At 38.2% G+C, this 19169-nt stretch overlaps 1 long non-coding RNA gene across 1 annotated transcript; it reads left to right on the forward strand.

Moving 5' to 3' along the window:
* Positions 1–373: 373 nt before the first annotated feature.
* On the forward strand, positions 374–5626 carry LOC136246673 (uncharacterized). Its single transcript, XR_010696729.1, has 4 exons — positions 374–487; positions 4672–4966; positions 5185–5442; positions 5497–5626. It is a non-coding gene; the product is annotated as an uncharacterized lncRNA (long non-coding RNA).
* The last annotated feature ends 13543 nt before the right edge of the window (positions 5627–19169 follow it).

Genomic DNA, 19169 nt, shown 5'->3' on the forward strand with positions numbered 1-19169 from the left:
CAAAACTGATCACTCTTTTTATAGATGGAATTATTGAACAATAATACTGTACCTACCGTAATTTTTCAAGTTACGAGCAGTATGCATTAAGTAATTTTGTATTGAAAACACCTTTTACACCATGGTGTTTTACACCATTTATTTTTATTTTATTTAGGCTTTACAGCGAAGACATCTGGTCTATGCTAAGTGCAATAATGTGCTTGAATAAGTTCAAAATCCAGAGCCTATAAAGTGCAGTCATCCAATTGAGTATGTGTAACGGGGATATAATTATGACCGCAGCTGCAAGAGCAGGGCATATGAGCACACCTATTTTGCCAGGTTGATACAATGCATTTTAACATTAGTCAACATTATGCTTGCTGTAATTCAGCCTTTGTTGGTATATTAATGTTGTGAACTTTAATAGCTACGGGTGAAGATCCATCAAAGGAAGATAACCCAGAAGAAAGAGATGATTTGAGTGATATTCCTGGAACAACTGGTAAAAACAGTAAATAAATACTCAATAATAAGTAACTGGCATTTGATACTACTATTTTAAGTTGAGTATTTCGTTGAATTAAAAGGTGCAGATTTTCATACAGCACTATATACAGTGGAACCTGTGTTACGGTCACCTGGATTAAGCGGTCACCTCTACATAACGGCCATGGACAAAAGGTCCCAAATATTTTCCCATACAAATGTATGCATTGTTGTCTGCATTAAGCGGTCACCTGTCTAACGCGTATAACGGCCAACCAAGAATTCGCCTATGAATCACTGTATACATAACTTTCTCCTTCATATAGCGGTCGCTACCTTTTATGGTGGCTTGTTAAGCCAACTGTCTGGCACCACGGCACCGTTTTAATTAATGCACAATTATCACGCTTCCTACCTTTCAATGAATACTATATATAATCTATCAGGCTTCATTGCTTAAACGTATTCAATAGCTATAACCAACATTCATAACAAGTTCACCTTGTCCTTTCTGTACTAAAATATTACTGCATTGCGGTTGGCGCGAGCCTCTTAATAATAATCACTCATTTATAACGGCCATAGCCACTAAAATGCTGCTGACCACCTTATACAGGTTTTCTCTATAACAGCCACCTGTATATAAAGGCCAGATATATCTGGTCCCAAGGTGACCATTATAGACAGGTTCCACTGTATTATATAAACACACACACACATATATATATCTAATCCAAAACAGCCAAGCTGTAAAAAAAGTGTGCGGCCCTCAGAAAGGCTATGGTGAAAAAAGATGTGAAATCCAAGGTGGCGGCCAAGAAATGGCTGTGATAGTAGGTTAATGGTAAAAATTTTAATAATGACAATTCAGGTAAATTTTGTGAAGCGGCACAAAAATTCACCTGAATTGTCGTGATTAAAATTTTTACCATTAACCTACCATCACAGCCATTTCTTGGCCGCCACCTTGGATTTCACATCTTTTTTCACCATAGCCTTTCTGAGGGCCGCACACTTTTTTTACAGCTTGGCTGTTTTGGATTAGATTTCATTTCTTTTTGTATTTGTATACCCCAAAGCCGGCCTATGGCCAGCTATGGGACTTTTTTAACCTATGTTTTTTTCTTTACTACAGGAAGAAGAAAAGATGAAGTAGATGTACTTTAAATATTTTATCAGTAAATGTACAAATTATATATATAATACATATGTGACCGGATTTGCAAAAAGGGGCCTTCCATACACATCCAATTTGCCAACTTTGACAATTGATAACTTCAGATTGGAAAGCGCTATTGCCTTGAAATTTGGGCAGTGGTGATTTCTTTGCAGCTGAACTCTCCACATGATGGTTTCTTTGTAGCTGAACTCTCTACAAGGCAATTTCTTCTAGCTGATCTCTCTACAGGGAGATTTGTTTGTAGCTGAACTATCTACAAGGTAATTTCTTCTAGCTGATCTCTCTACAGGGTGATTTGTTTGTAGCTGAATTCTGTACAGGTGATTTGTTTGCAGCTGATCTCTCTACAGGGAGATTTGTTTGTAGCTGAACCATCTACAAGGTAACTTCTTCTAACTGATCTTTCTACAGGGTGATTTGTTTGTAGCTGAACTATCTACAAGGTAATATCTTCTAGCTGATCTCTCTACAGGGTGATTTGTTTGTAGCTGAATTCTGTACAGGTGATTTGTTTGCAGCTGAGCTCTTTACAGAATGGTTTCTTTGTAGCTGAACTCTCTAAAAGGTAATTTCTTCTAGCTGATCTCTCTACAGGGAGATTTGTTTGTAGCTGAACTATCTACAAGGTAACTTTTTCTAGCTGATCTCTCTACAGGGTGATTTGTTTGTAGCTGAATTCTGTACAGGTGATTTGTTTGCAGCTGAGCTCTTTACAGAATGGTTTCTTTGTAGCTGAACTCTCTACAAGGTAACTTCTTCTAACTGATCTTTCTACAGGGCAATTTGTTCATGGCAGAATTTTATACAGGGTGATTTCTTTGCAGCTGAACTCTCTACATGGTGGTTTCTTTGTAGCTGAACTCTCTACAAGGTAACTTCTTCTAGCTGATCTCTCTACAGGGTGATTTGTTTGTAGCTGAACGATCTACAAGGTAACTTCTTCTAGCTAATCTCTCTATAGGGTGATTTGTTTGTAGCTGAACGATCTACAAGGTAACTTCTTCTAGCTGATCTCTCTACAGGGAGATTTGTTTGTAGCTGAACTCTCTACAGGTGATTTGTTTGAAGCTGAACTCTCTAAATGATGGTTTCTTTGTAGCTGAACTCTCTACAAGTTAACTTCTTCTAGCTGATCTCTCTACATGGTGATTTGTTTGTAGCTGAATTCTGTATAGGTGATTTGTTTGCAGCTGAGCTCTTTAAATAATGATTTCTTTGTAGCTGAACTCTCTCAAGGTAACTTCTTCTAGCTGATGTCTTTACAGGGTCACTAGTTTGTAGCTGAATTCTCTACATGGTGGTTTCTTTGTAACTGAACTCTCTACAAGGTAACTTTTTCTAGCTCATCTTTCTACAGGGTGATTTATTTGTAGCTGAATTCTTTACAGGTGATTTGTTTGCAGCTGAGCTCTTTAAAGAATGGTTTCTTTGTAGCTGAACTCTCTACAAGGTACCTTCTTCTAGCTGATGTCTCTACAAGGTCACTAGTTTGTAGCTGAGCTCTCTACATGGTGGTTTTTTTGTAACTGAACTCTCTACAAGGTGACCTCTTCTAGCTGATCTTTCTAGAGTGTGATTTGTTTGAAGCTGAACTCTCTACAAGGTAACTTCTTCTAGCTGATCTCTCTACAGGGAGATTTGCTTGTAGCTGAACTCTCTACATGATGGTTTCTTTGTAGCTGAACTCTCTACAAGGTAACTTCTTCTAGCTAATCTCTCTACAGGGAGATCTGTTTGTAGCTGAACTCTCTACATGATGGTTTCTTTGTAGCTGAACTCTCTGCAAGGTAACTTCTTCTATTGATCTCTCCACAGGGCGATTTGTTTGTAGCTGAACTCTCTACATGGTGGTTTCTTTGTAGCTGAACTCTACAAGGTGATTTTTTCTAGCTGAACTATCTCTTTCCATAGTTGCATGAACTCCCTACAAGGTAACTTCTTCTAGCTGATCTCTCTACAGAGTGACTTGTGTGTAGCTGATCTCTATACAGGTTTCTTATTTCTAGCTGATCTCTTGAATTCTCTTCAGGGTGACTGCTCTATTAGGATGACTGCTCTATTAGGATGACTGCTCTATTAGAGTATCTCGATCTCGCACTTGCCGCACCAAATTGGATTTCGTGTTATAACTCCGTGGCTTTAAGTCAGATTCTTCCACACCATTGATGAGCCTTTCTAAGATGATTACTCCATCTGTACAACGATTTTCAAAGCATTGCCCTAAGCGGTTTATCTGGTAGGCGTGGCAAGCAGTCGTTTTTTTTATTAGCTGATCTCGATTGCGTAATTGTTACACACTGTTGGTTTTTTCGTTGTATCTTCCTGGTTTTTAGCTCGATTTCTTTCAAACCACAAAAGGTTTGAGGTTCAATAGTTAACCTATTCACCCACCGATTTTCAGCTTCTTCCCATACGCGGTTTACCCTGTAGGCGTGACAACATATTGGTGTTATTTTTCGTGAATAATCGCTCATAACTCTTTGCCTGTTTATCGTATTCCAGCCAAAGTTGGTACCGAGATACGCCTTTATATCCCCCTTCTGTGTGCCAAATATCAAGGCAATCGGATATGGCGTTCGAGTTTTATAGCAGTTTTTGGAAGTGTGCGACAAGAAAAAGAAAAATAAGAAGAAAAAAAAAACGAAGAAACTGAGCCAATTTTTGAAGTCGCATATCTCGGGAACGCGCGAAGCGATTTCGCTCAAATTTGGAATGTGAAGTGCTGCAGTTGGAGGGAATGTTCACAGCAAAAATCGTCTTGTTTCATCAAGGAAGCACAGAGCTACGGAGGTGCGAAAATTGCGTTTTCTTTCTTCCTGTCAATATACTCACGGGTGTTACGCGCCGGCTTCTTGGGCCGCACGACACACTACCGTGTGTCTTGATAATACAAACTACTGCTTTTACGGTAAAATGATGTAAACTTGTTCAATTAAATAATAGTCTAGTGTCAAAATAGCCACAGTATGTAGGTAGTAATTACTAGAGAACTTACTGGTGCTGTGTATCCTATTCAATAGTTGCTACATTCAATGTATCAATCACGGGGAAAAGCAGATACAATATTAGAGATCAGTTAGAGTAACAGTGCTCATCAGATGGTGGACCAGACCTGGAAATACTGTTGGAGCAGGAATGGGGCCATTCAATTCTCACACGAAGTGACTACTAACACCATCATCCTTGTCATCCCCAACATAACGACAGCAGATGGAGGAGATTACACATGTATGGTGACCAACGATGCTGAGTCTATTAGCCATTCTGTCACTGTTTATGGTGAGTGTTTCATGCACATCTGAATATCTACTTAAAGTAATTGACTTTGTATATGGATCTGTGACGGGGATGATAAAATGATTATAGTGTATGTCGTGGGATTTCTTAGTATGATGCTGCATGTGATTATTACGTAAAAAGTTATTGTAAACTTGGACTTTAGCAAAAGAGAATAATACTGTAGGCTTATAGTATCTACATCAAGTTTTATGTACACTAGAGAACTTACTGGTGCTGTGTATCCTATTCAATAGTTGCTCCATTCAATGTATCAATCATGGGGAAAAGCAGATACAATATTGGAGATCAGTCAGAGTTTCAGTGCTCATCAGATGATGGACCAGACCTGGAATACTGTTGGAGCAGGAATGGGGCCAATCAATTCTCACACGAAGTGACTACTAACACCAGCACCCTTGTCATCTCCAACATAACGACAGCAGATGGAGGAGATTACACGTGTATGGTGACCAGCGATGCTGAGTCTATTAGCCATTCTGTCACTATTTATGGTGAGTGTTTCATGCATATAATTCATTAGAGTACATATATTAACTATACTACAGTACTTTTGCTATCACAGTGGGTCGAAAGACAAGGAAAAGACCAACTTCATGCTTTACACAAAGAAAAAAGAAGAAAGCTAAAAAGTAAAAGCTTACTGACAAATTCTAACTGATAAAACAATTCACTAAGTTGTATGTAACTTGAATTTGATCATTGTGATAATTGTAATGATTTTTTTTCCGGGGTAACCAGTACCCCTTTCCACCACCCCTAGCATTAGAGCATTAGATGTTAAAATGCTAGCCGAAAAGACACTAAATTAATTGAGAAGAAATTGAGTTAAGGGAAAGACACCTGACCTTCCATCAAAGCAAGGTCAAGATCCATGTGGCTGACTGGACAGCCACTGCAGTAATAAGAATTTGATATCTGCAGCATGAAACTTGAATTCACATCTTTACTTGAAGATGAATAGAAAACTTGGACATAATTTATGTGATCCGATCTGACAAAAGGGTCTTATTGTCCATTACAGGAAGTTAGATTTTTTTCACAAACACAAAACCACACTGTACATGAACACACTATCACATTTCACAGTCAGACGTAGCCTGGGGTAACTGGTCTACTTCTGCTGACTGTTTTTCCTGGCCCAGTGGTGATAAGTACAAGCAGTCTGGGGCCTCAATGGCATTGTGATCAGCAAGTAGATGGCTGTGTGTGGCTCTCAAGCCTCGTGGTGTTGGGTAAAGGCCTGCTGTGCTGGTAGTTTATTTTGCTTTTATGTTAGCCAGTTTTAGCCATGAATGACCCATAACTTGGCCTATTTCAAAGATGCCTTATTGATAGCTTTGTATGTTATATGCACATTTTCAATTCATGTTTACATGTAATATCTATGCTGTAATTCAAGGACGGTGGAGCAGGCCAATGAGTGAGGGGACCAACTTAGGTGGTGAAAGTTTTGAAAGCAATAATTTAAATCACAATTTACTACTAGCCAAAAGTCAATTACAACTACATAGCTTTTGGCCACAAATAGCCCCCTTTTTAGCGCTTGACACGTACACACCAAAGAAGCAAGGCTGACTTGAAAGGTTTAGATAAAGAAGAGACTGAGATAGAGCCAGAATATAAAGAGAAACTTGAGTGCAAGGTTTGCTTTGAAATGCAAAACAATCGTGCAGCTAATCCACGAATAGCCAGCTGTTTACAGATTTGCAAGTCACAGAGAACTTGAAAGATATATATAGAGAGAGCCTCCCAAGAATCACTAGGAAGTGTGACTGTTATGTAGATCAAGAAAGACAGATTTTGTTTATACCATAAAGAGTACATTACTACTACTAGTTTGTACCCATTGCTAATTGTCTGCTGTACTAACAGCTTCAATCAGACTATATAATACAAATGGTTACAATATATAGCCACTACAGCCAGAAGTCGTTGGAGCTACATGGTGGTACTGTATAGGTGTACCCAACCTTCATCATCCAGCTGGTGCAGATGACATTTATGAATTAATACACATAGCTAACTGCATTCAAGATGAGATATTAGCCAAGAAACATCACTGTCCTGCATATAGCTAATCTGTATAATATCATAGCTACAGCTAACTGCTTTAACTAACACATGTCATTTAGCATATATAGTGCATGTAGTCACATTTTCAATTCCACAACTCGGGCTTGCCCCAACATGCTTTAGCATATGTCTTGTTACTATGAAGGTCTGGAATACCAGCACTACACTACATGTAACCCATCGTGTCGTACTATTATGGGTACTCACAATAATCTTAGTACAGTCTATATTGATAAGTTAATGCATCAAAATATAATTATCATGCTGTGCTATTAAATTTGTACAGAGTTGGGGGTAACTAGTTACTTTTGTAACTAAGTTACATAACAGATTACTTTTAAAGTAACTAGTAATCTAACTAGTTACATCCTTTGTAACTTGAAACTAGGATTACCTGTCCTCAGTGTAACTTAGTTACAAAAAGTTAGAATAGTTACATAGTTACTGACAATGAAATAAGAATACGCCTTAATTTTTGTGTCATAAATGTTACGACCAAGTTAAGTAGACACATTCTGTGTATTGTTCTTCATGATTTTGCCGGAGTAACAAAGAGAACAGTAGTTGAAGTACTAAAAATGACTACAGAATTATTACTTTAAAGAACGTGTACATGCATGTATGCATAGTTTTCTTCCATTGCACTAAGGCATATCTGAGCACACTAATCACAAAAGATGCTTAAAAAGGTGCTAAACAAGCATATAAAAGTAACTAGTAACGGAAGTATTAGTTACCTTTTGAAAAGTAACTGTTACCTTTTGAAAAGTAACTGTAACCGTAACTAAGTTACATGGGAAAGAGTAATGAGTAACTAGTAACTAGTTCCTTTTTTGAAGTACGTAACTACCCCAACTCTGAATTTGTAACAATCATTCAAGGGAAGAGTACCCAAAAATATTCAACAATTGTACATATCATTGCTTTGACTTACTGTCTGTCCAGTGAACTTACTCTCCATGGCCAATTGCCTCAACTCACAGCTTTAGTTAATTCCTGTACATAAACACCTAGATATGTGACCAGGCCTCTGAAAATAGGGCATACGGTCACATGAAATTTGTCTACTTATATGAAATTTTTTGACTCATAACTTTTAATGTCACAATAATTATGAACTAATAAATTTACCTTTTATTGCATATTTAATTTGCCTTGTGATGTAAGTCACAGTACGAAAATATGTTGTTCCAATACTGAGTTCCACAGTTAAGTGACATGGTATAGTTTGCACCCACATGTCTTATTTTCACAGGCGGGCCTGGTCACATATTATTATTACTAGAGTTGCACCGATATGCATTTTTTCACATTTGCCGATACCGATTATTTGCCTATTCCTTTAACCGATATGCCGATATTTACCGATATTCTTCATTTCTTCAGAACAGAGGAGGAGGAGCAGAAAATCACCTAAAGTTTATGCGTATAAACTGCATTTGTAATGATAATGTAATCAATGTAATTAATTACGTGGGCGGCCGACTTTTACAATGTTTTACAGTTTTGCTACTATCTCCTTTCATGGAAAAGGAAGCCAAGTAGTTATAAAACAGCTAATCAAACAGTGTTTTAGTGGGACTACAGACCCTTTGTGAAGAGTGATCAACTAATTGCGTGGGCGGCCGATAAATATACACAGCCTACTATAGCCTTGCAACCACACTTGTGCAAACAAACAAACTCAAATAGTTACAAAACAGTTACAACAAACCACTTACTGCTACATTCACCACCTTCTTTACTTTCACCTGTTCATTGTCATCAACTTAACGATTGATTGTGGGTTTCGGTTAACCGGCAAGTTATTTCCGCTTCGTTGCCGATACCGATACTTGTAAAATTAGCTAATATCGGTTGTTACCGATAACTCAACCGATTATCGGTGCAACTCTATTACATTTAGTACATGTGCTTGAAATCAAAGGGCTGCTACCAGTGTTACAAATCAGTTGTAACAAGTTTACAGATGTTTGTAACATGGCTACAAGGAGAAAGTTATAAAAGCCAGACCTGAATAAAACTGGAACAGCATCAAAGAGAACTAGCACCAGCATTATAGTACTAGAAATTACCACATCAATAACAATGCAACATTGCAACAATGCACAACTGCAACCCCACAATGCTGCAACAACGCAACAATGCAACACTGCAACAATGCAACAATGCACAACTGCAACCCCACAATGCTGCAACAACGCAACAATGCAACACTGCAACAATGCAATAATGCACAACTGCAACCCCACAATGCTGCAACACTGCAACAATGCAACACTGCAACAATGCAACACTGCAATAATGCAACAATTCAACAATGCAACACTGCAACAATGCAACAATTCAACAATGCAACACTGCAACAATGCAACAATGCAACAATGCAACACTGCAACAATGCAACAATGCACAACTGCAACCCCACAATGCTGCAACAACGCAACACTGCAACAATGCAACACTGCAACAATGCAACACTGCAACAATGCAACAATGCAACAATGCAACACTGCAACAATGCAACCATTCAACACTGCAACACTGCAACACCACAACATTGCAGCACTGCAACAATGCAACACTGCAACAATCCAACAACGCGCAACAATGCAACACAGCAACAGCGCAACACAGCAACAACGCAAAGCTGCAACAAAGCAGCAAAGTACTACTTCCACACTTCACCTGCACTACAATACATACCTGCTAGACTACACCACAGTAATATTCCGCCAGTATTCTGTAACTGTTGAGGTTGATTTTCCTGACTTTGACTTCGGTTAGTAGCTAGTAATTTGTATATGGATGGTAGTAATTAGGTTGTAAGTGGTAGTATATAGGTAGTTGCAAATTGTAACATCATTGTATTTTCGATATTTTGATAATATGTTAAGTATAAAGTTCACCTATGTGGAATTCAACTAAAATTATAATCAATGATGGATTTGCCACATCCAGCATAGTGTGGTAGTAGCTAAGTGATTTGTGTATGGGCTAGCCATTGTATGTTAATTTAGTAATTGCATTACTTCAGATAATTATTGCTTCAATGCAACTGTTGCGCCGAAGATTAGTTGAGTCATAGCTGAGCATATCATGGCATGTATAAACTACAGTATACTGTATAAAAACCACACAGCAGTGTTCAAAATTTTGCTACATGTAATCAAATAAATATTAAAACAAAATGGTCATTATAAAACTGTCAAGTTAGTTGTTTGCACATCTCCAGCATGTAAACCTGTGGGAAAAGGTCACATTTTAATTGGTAAATTAAAAAAATCTTTATCACGCACACACTACACACATGCACAAACACACACACACACACACCACAAACACACACACAACACAACACACACACACAAACACACACACCAGGGGCGTAGGGAGGGGGGTTCCCAGGGGTTCAGGAACCCCCTCTAAAATTTAGACTTCGAGTTTATAGCAGGACCTTAACACACCATTTAGTGTGGCAGGACAAAATGAGTGAGTAATATAGTGTATGGCACAGCACAACAATTGATAGAACTTGCATTTATCTCTCAGGGAAGCACTGTGAAAAAAGAGGGATATAAGATAGTATTTCCAATGGCTTATTGAATACAAAAAAAAGCTTGGTATAACCTGTATTATACTAATAGTCTCTTGTAAGGCTTTAGTTAATGTGTTAAACATACTGAAACCATATATGTGGCGGTATAGTGTGGGTATTATATTCGTTATAAGCTATTTCAGGTAATGTAGTAAATAAACTGAAACCATATATGTAAAATTATAGTATGCATTATACTAAAGTATAACATGAGTATATTTTAAATACAGGATTTATATTAAGGCTTATTTGTATTCAATAAGCCACTGGAAATACCATCTTATATCCCACCTTTTTCACAGTGAAGGATTTACAGAGGTAACATGAGCTCTGTTCAAAACTTTTATAAAGATCGATATATTCTAATAGAGCAGTCAGGTATATACTCTATTAGAGCAGTCACGTATACTCCAATAGAACATGCATGTAAATATCCATATCCATGTTAAGGAACTTCATTAGTGAAGTTTTTCAGACATTCTAACATTAAATGTATGACCTTATAGCTATGGTGTACCATGTTTAAAGATATAGAACTCCAGTAATTTATCACTTGTGTTATGTAAAATGATTTCATGCTATGCATATTATAATGTTTTGATTGTAAGTCATGGCATTTGTATCAGTGGATTTATGGTTCCTAATCCAGTGAGGTAACTATATCAGTCTATCATTTACAGATTACTATATGCGTCTCTATGTGTTATGCTGTCTGTTTCCACTAGGTGACTTTATCTAGTACTACCTTCATCCCTGGGCCACGTATATGCATTATAATTAATGTACTTTTTTGCATAAAATACAGCAATTTGCTGAGTTTTGATTCATTAAAAATTAAAATTGAAAGTCTCTCAGCAGCTGGGGGCTGCACCCCCAGACCCCTGCTTCTGGTAACTCAATATTGCTGTTGGAACCCCCTTCAAAAAATCCTGGCTAGGCTCCTACACACACACACCACACACACACACAAACACACACACTACACTTCACTACACACTACATAGTCACATAAAAGTAAAACACTACAAGGTATGGTAAGGGTTGTTTACATTAGTTAATTTTGTGGTCCACCACATATAGCAACAAGGGAAATGTGTATCTGTGATCAAGATTTTGATTTCCCACCCACCCCTATATGTGACTGGATTTTGGAAAAACGATCCAAATCGCACATTAGAAGTTTCGAGATAAACGGTTTTAATGAATTGAAGCCAGCATAACTCTCCAAGGATAGCAAGCACGCGTATGAAATTTACACAAAAGATGCATCAATCGGTTACCTATCAAGCCACTTCCAGTACTTGTAGCTGCTTGTACAGTTTCCCGCCAAATAAGATAGAAAATCTGAGCAGTTGGACGAGCGAAGTAGTATCACGAGTGCTCACAAAGGGGTGGAGGCTGGGGGGTGGAGGCTGGGGGGTGGAGGCTGGGGGGTGGAGGCTGGGGGGTGGCGGGGAGGGAAAAAGATAGACCTCAAAATGGAGGCAGACCACGATTGGAGTCCAGACACGAGATTACAGGGCTGTGCATGCTGGCTCCTTAGTGGCTGATATGTAGCAAAATCTACAGAGAACACATCTGGCCAACATTATAAGGCTGTCCACCATGCAGTAAACCACTGATGCTTGCCAAGCCAGGTCCTTCACAAAGCCTGAAACCGCCATTTGGGCACTCCATACCACCCAGAAAAGACGTCTATTAAAACCAGCCTCGTGTAGTTTGAGTAGTGCTGAGGGTCAAAACTTGTTGTACGATAGTGTAGCTATCCACTGGTGGTGTTAGTTTGATTTTGCCTGATGTGCGATTTGGTTCGGTTCTGTAAAATCTGGTCACATATGGTATACACGCTATACAGGTGAGCATAGAAAAGTTGCTAAAATTGACAGGCTTTTGTACAATCAGTTTTTTTTAAATTCAAACAGTGCATTTTCATACTATAGCTGAATGCATTAAAATATGTGACCTGATCTTGGAAAACCTACCTTTTTGGCACATTGGTCAATTTTCTGTTTTATAGCTTAGATAAGGTACTGCACTGTTAAAATGAAGAGTAACCACAACTCTCAAGGAGTTCCCAATGTAGGGAGGATTTAACACCCCTGGAGAGTAACCATTACTCCAAAGGAGTAACTGGGGAGTAACACATGCTCTGAAGGTGGTGTCACTTACTCTTCAGAGTAATGGTTATTCTCTTCAGAGTGTTAGTTACTCTCCATGGGGTGTTAAATCCTCCCTACACTGGGAACTCTCAGAGTGGTGGTTACTCTTTATTTTTAACAGTGTGGTTACTCATCTATCTTGTGTCAAAATTTCAGCTTAATATCTTTAAGCATTCCTGAGATATGGCCAATTTTCTCTCCTGTACATTACATACTAACTTTTATGGTAATGTATGGAGTTCTGTGAGTGATTAAGGGTGACAAATGGTGACAAATCACTTTGTTTACCAATAATTCCGTTTTTACCATCTAGAATACTTTAAAAGACATTTCTGATAGTTTAATGAAGTATTCTTGGTACATTTCTGCAATTAAATCCCATGTATTATTGTCTAAGACTAAGTTTTAGCCATTCCAGCACCTGAACAAATCACCCAATTTGTAAGTTAATTACTGTCCCACGCATGTGAAATTACTACATGGTCTGATATAATCATCCATATCTCCTAAGAAAAAGAAGCTATGGGTGTGAAACTTCACAGCAAGAAGGTTTAATAGTTACTTTATCCAAATGTACAAAAAAAATAATATTGAAAAAAATGTAGAAATTTTCAATTGAGTTTTCCCAAAAAGTTTGCTTGTGCCCAAAAGGTAGGTTTTCCAAGATCCGGTCACATATATTGAATTGTTATGATATGGCTGATTTTGATTGTGGAATTAGATAGTTTATTCATGTAGCTTTGTGTCCTGGGTGAAAAATCGAATCTGCTGACATGGGCGATAAGACCGGTTTTCTCACACTGGGTCACATTTTGTCACGCACTTCATCTTTATAGACAACAGTAATTTTAAGTTTACATCTTCTTACTTGCACACATGCAACACTCAATTATGAGGTATGTGCATTAAACAAAATTAAATTTAAAAACTGTTCGCGCGGCCCGCAGTGCATGACAGGAAACAAGGAATTTCCTTGTAGGCCACGCCACAGATGGCACTGTTCTATACCATATGCGTATTTTGTATCGTACGCGTATGGTATGTACCATACGCGTATGGTACATACCATACGCATACCATACGCGTACGGTACGATTTTCCGTACCATACACGTACGGTATAGGCATACGAGTATGGTACGTACCATATGCGTATTATGCCTTTTCTCAGTGTCTTCTAGCCTTGTCATCACCTAGCTACAATGGGCTATCTTTACAAGCATTTCTAGCTGAGTAAACTTAGAACACAACATAATAATCTGCTTAGCTGTAATTATAAAATTATCCATCAGCACACGCACATGCATGCATTTTTGGCCTTGCCATGCCCATGCATTTCCCACTATAGTCCTACTGATGTACCTAAATCTTATGTACATGATCTCACGTTGTCTGCAGAACTTCACATGAATGGTACTGTGTATGCTTCTTTATAGCTATCAGAAGCATGCAGATGGTCTTATATACTCAAATTATATAGCTATAAGTGTGGATAACTGACAATTTACAACACAATTGGGTAAATAAGCAAGGAGAGCAATTACAATGTCACCGTGCATGGTAGCTAGTAAGTTCTAACTGAATTATACATATTATTAATACTGCTTGTGCAAAGCTAACAACTTGAAAAATGAACTTTGTAAGTGTTATCAGTTGTGTAACATCAGTGGCCCCTCACTGTCTTTGCATCTTTATCTACTATATACACTCTTCCTCTTTTGAGGATCCAATTTCATGTTTGCGTACTTTTCTTGTTTGTACATACTGTAAATAGTATCACCACTCACATTCATCACACTGGACCTACAGCACAAATTAATGTGGATGTTGTTAACTATAAAGAGTATTATACATTCAAATAAGAGTAGCTAAACACATTGTCCCATCCACAGTAAGTATAGTGAGTGGCTACAACACACTTAACAATTAAACAATGCTAGATAATATACATTCGTTACTGAAATATTCATTAAACTCATAAACTCACCATAAAATCTCTGCCATGTTATGTTTTCCTACTTCATCGCAGTAGGCAATGTATACACACCTCATTTAATAGCAAAGATTCAGTTTAAAAAGAATTTATTGCAGATGCAATTAATTATGATAATAATGCTACACTACAGCCAGATTTACATTAATTTGCAAACTGGAATATTGCTTTCTCTACAGTTAAATCTCTTTGTTACCTTCCTCAATGTTATTGTATCAGCATTCTCCAGGTCTTCCTCTGTTTGAGCAATCATTATACATTGTACTTCTTGAGCTCATCTGATTAAAATTGTCTGCTCAACACTCCTTTAGTGCGTGCCATCAGGCATAAATATCCATTTTTAAGTGGAAGCTAGTGTACTAACAAATTAAAGCTAAACAATAGATTATGTAGCAACAATAGAATAAAATATTTAATGAAATAATATACATATATGTGACTGAAAAAATTGGCTAGATTTTCCAATGGATACAAATTAATTAATATGGTTGCTATCACCAGGGCTGCCCACAGGGGGGGGGGGGGGGGGGGGCAACTGGGGCATTTTTCCCCGGGTCCCGGCCTGAAAGGGGCCCCAGGAGGCCCCACGAAGGGCCCCTTGAATACCTGTTTAAAAGATCGATATACTCTAATAGAGCAGTCAGATCTAAATTCTCTAATAGAGCAGTCACAGTATTCTTCAGAGGAGCAGTGTAACAAGCTTATAGATAAGGAGATATGGTTGGTGAGGGGTGGTTATTGTCATTGTTAGCAGGTTATGACCTTTTTTTTTTTTGGTCTTCAACTTACAGCTTGGGTGAAGTTGTGATTCAGAATGGAAACCTCCTTGCCTCTGGGGCCCCACTTTAACTCTTTGCCCTGGGCCCCTTAATTTCTCTGGGCGGCCCTGGCTATCACATATGTGTGGGTATTGTTCTATAATTGTAGGGAAGTGTAGGCTCTTGGGCAAATCTTTTATAGGCAGAACAGACCATGCACTAGCTGTATATAATATTATTAATCAATAATTGAAAGCACACAATAACAACTAACTTTTACAACTAAAGTACACAATATTAATATTACAAGTATGCATAATGAATTATTACATCATGTCACATCATTACATTACATTTTAAACTCTATTACAGGTATGAAGGAGGAGTAGCATTATGTAATAATGGCCTGATTTTTGAATTTTCGTTGTATCAATTAAATAATGGATCATGAATCCAATAGTGTGTAGCAATTGCAGCCACAATGTACTGTGTGGAAGAAGAAACAAAAATTAAAATATACAATACGTTTTCAGTGTATGTGGTTGCTATGCAACAGCTAGATTATCAACTCGATTATATTCTAAAGAACATACAGTACTAGTATACCAGCTTGTGTACTTTCAAAGTAATAGCATTTCCACTGTGGAGAAAAAAAGCACTTGTGCATTCAGGAGTGGAAGGGTAGAATGTGACAGCAAAGTCAACCACTCATCATAGCATTATTGTGAAATATTACACCATCTGCAGTTTCACAATTGGTGTAACATTCCTGGAATGTCAACAATCTACAAACAGTACACAACACCATTTAGTCAGTCAGCAACTTACTGTTTTCAAATCTATACTTAAACATTGTTTCAAAATGTATATAAAACCTATATCACCATGCAAGCCTGGAGTTTGATTGTGGGTTTAATTTCACCCAACTGAGGCTACCTTAAGATATGTACGGGCCCCCACTGATCATCTTTTTCATCTCTCTACTGTTGACTGGATTAATCTAATGGAAATTCTATGAGTTAATGTTAATCAAAAGTAAATATACTCTTGCATGGTTAATGCAAATTGGTTACTTTATTGATACAAACATACCAGCTTTGTTCACTGCGTCTTGAACTGTCACTACAATAAAATGTGTTTTTGTGCATATCACACACACACACACACACACACACACACACACACACACACACACACACACACACACACACACACACACACACACACACGCAAACGCACACGCACACACGCACACGCACATCACATACTTCGGTGGAGTATGTGATGTGCATGAGATGATGGTTCACATTTGCTAACTATAATGGACAAATGGGTTCACATTTGCTAACTAATGGACAAATGTGGACAATCATCTCCTACATATCACATACACCACAGGAGTGCATGCTATGTACCAGCACATTTAGAGCATACCACATAATTATACACAAGTACACATTTTATTGTAGTGTGTCTGTGTAATGGCTTAGCACTAGATAAGTTTATTTATAGCACATAAATTCAATAAAATTGATGCTTTTCTATACATCCTATACTACCTCTAAATGATAAAGGATGCCATGTACACCAATATACGGCCACACTGCTTGTCTTGTGTGCTTCACACGCTATATCCTGAAAGTGTGCCTGCACCCCAAGGGTGTGCTGCTGGTTAAGTGTGCTATGACCACCTCAGTTTTAACAGTGTAGGTTTGCATCATGCAGTAAAGCAAATTATATTTTAATTACAGTAAAGCAAAATACACCTCAGCTCTAGAGAATAGAATAGCTAATCAGACCAAAATATGATTGCTCTATAGAGGTATATACCTATAGCTAGCTCGATCTTCACTGAATTACAGAAACCGTTAAGTGAGACTAGCCCCTCCCCCCTCCCTCTTCCCATGAAAGCAGAGTGCCATCTGGCATAGTCAATAGGTACGGCAGTACAAAAACCTTCTGCTTGATATTATATGCAAAGCAGGTTAGCTATAGCCTATACTCAGATGGTACGATTTTCCGTATCATACGCGTATGGTTGTACCGTACGCGTACGCGTATACGCATATGGTAAGTACCATACGCGTATGGTACAAAATACGCATATGGTATAGAACAGCACCACCAGCCTTTTGTCTTCAGTACCTTAAGACAACAATGTGACAGTTTAGCTATATAAAGTTGTTTTTTGCAACCGACTCCTCCTGGTTACAAGTTAATGCGATGTTGGGATACGGCACTCCGGCTTCGCCGGGCTTGCAATTAACAAATGCCAGATTCAGAGCGAAAAAATCCAGTAATACCGGCTATATAGACGGGTTGCCTTTTTAACGCGTGGTCGTTTTACCGTAAATTTTCCACATACTTTCCGAATTCGCTAAGTCAAAAATGTATTACGGCTAATGGAGAAAATGAACGTTTCGTTTAACTTTAGCAAGCCAAGAGTTAGCCAGCCTTCAGAACAAAAACTATGTTATAGAGAAAGGTTCGAGTTATAACATATCTAATCAAAAACAGCCAAGCTGTAAAAAAAAGGTGCGGCCCCCAAAAAGGCCATCACGCCATGGTGAAAAAAGATGTGAAATCCAAGGTGGCGGCCAAGAAATCAAGGCCGGAGCCCACGGTCCGGCCGGTCAGGTGTCACAGTGATATATGTTTCCCCGGGTAACGTGTTTCCCGCACACATATCCCTAGGGATCCGTGTTTCCCCGCACACATATCACTAACTCGCTAGCGACCTACAAGTCACAGTGATATGTGTTTCCCCGGGTAATATGTTTCCCCTTTATAAAGTCATGTGCGACGTACGTAGCTAGTGTTAGCATAGGCGCGCATGCACTTTTAATAATCATAACGCTCTGCTGATCTTCAACTACTATTAACCGTCCATGACTTAGCATCCAGTTTAAATGACAATGCACAAACTGATTGCATACTGCTGGATTTCAGCAAGGCTTTCGACAAAGTTTCCCATAAACTCTTACTGTTAAAGTTAAGGTACTACGGAATTACCGGAGAGACAATTAACTGGATTCAGTCTTTTTTAACCAACCGTAAACAGCAGGTTGTTTGTGATGGTTCTATTTCAGAAGTTGTCAATGTTACCAGTGGAGTACCTCAGGGCTCTGTATTGGGCCCCTTACTGTTCCTTGTTTTTATAAATGACTTACCCAGCTGTATCAAATCTACTTGTCGCCTATTTGCAGATGACTGTCTATTGTATCGCCAAATTCACTCTAAGCATGACTCCGATGTCCTACAGAATGATTTACATTGTCTGGAACATTGGGCAAACAAATGGTTTATGCAATTTAACCCAATTAAATGTGTTGTTTTAACAATTACTCACAAAGTGCATCCAACTGTCACACACTACACACTGTATAATCAAATGCTTGCCCATGTACAGGAAGCTAAATACTTAGGACTTACATTAGACAGTAAACTTACTTTCAACAAGCATATTGAGTGTATCTGTAAAAGAGCTAACTCTTCCCTAGCATTTATAAGAAGAAACACTCATTTCTGTCAGAGGAATATTAGAGTTGACGCTTATTGTACATATGTTAGACCAATTTTGGAGTACGCAGCTTTTGTTTGGTCCCCCTATACCAACATTAACATTAACAAATTAGAAT

The sequence above is a fragment of the Dysidea avara genome, chromosome 2 (assembly GCF_963678975.1).
Source record: "Dysidea avara chromosome 2, odDysAvar1.4, whole genome shotgun sequence".
Lineage (NCBI taxonomy): Eukaryota > Metazoa > Porifera > Demospongiae > Dictyoceratida > Dysideidae > Dysidea > Dysidea avara.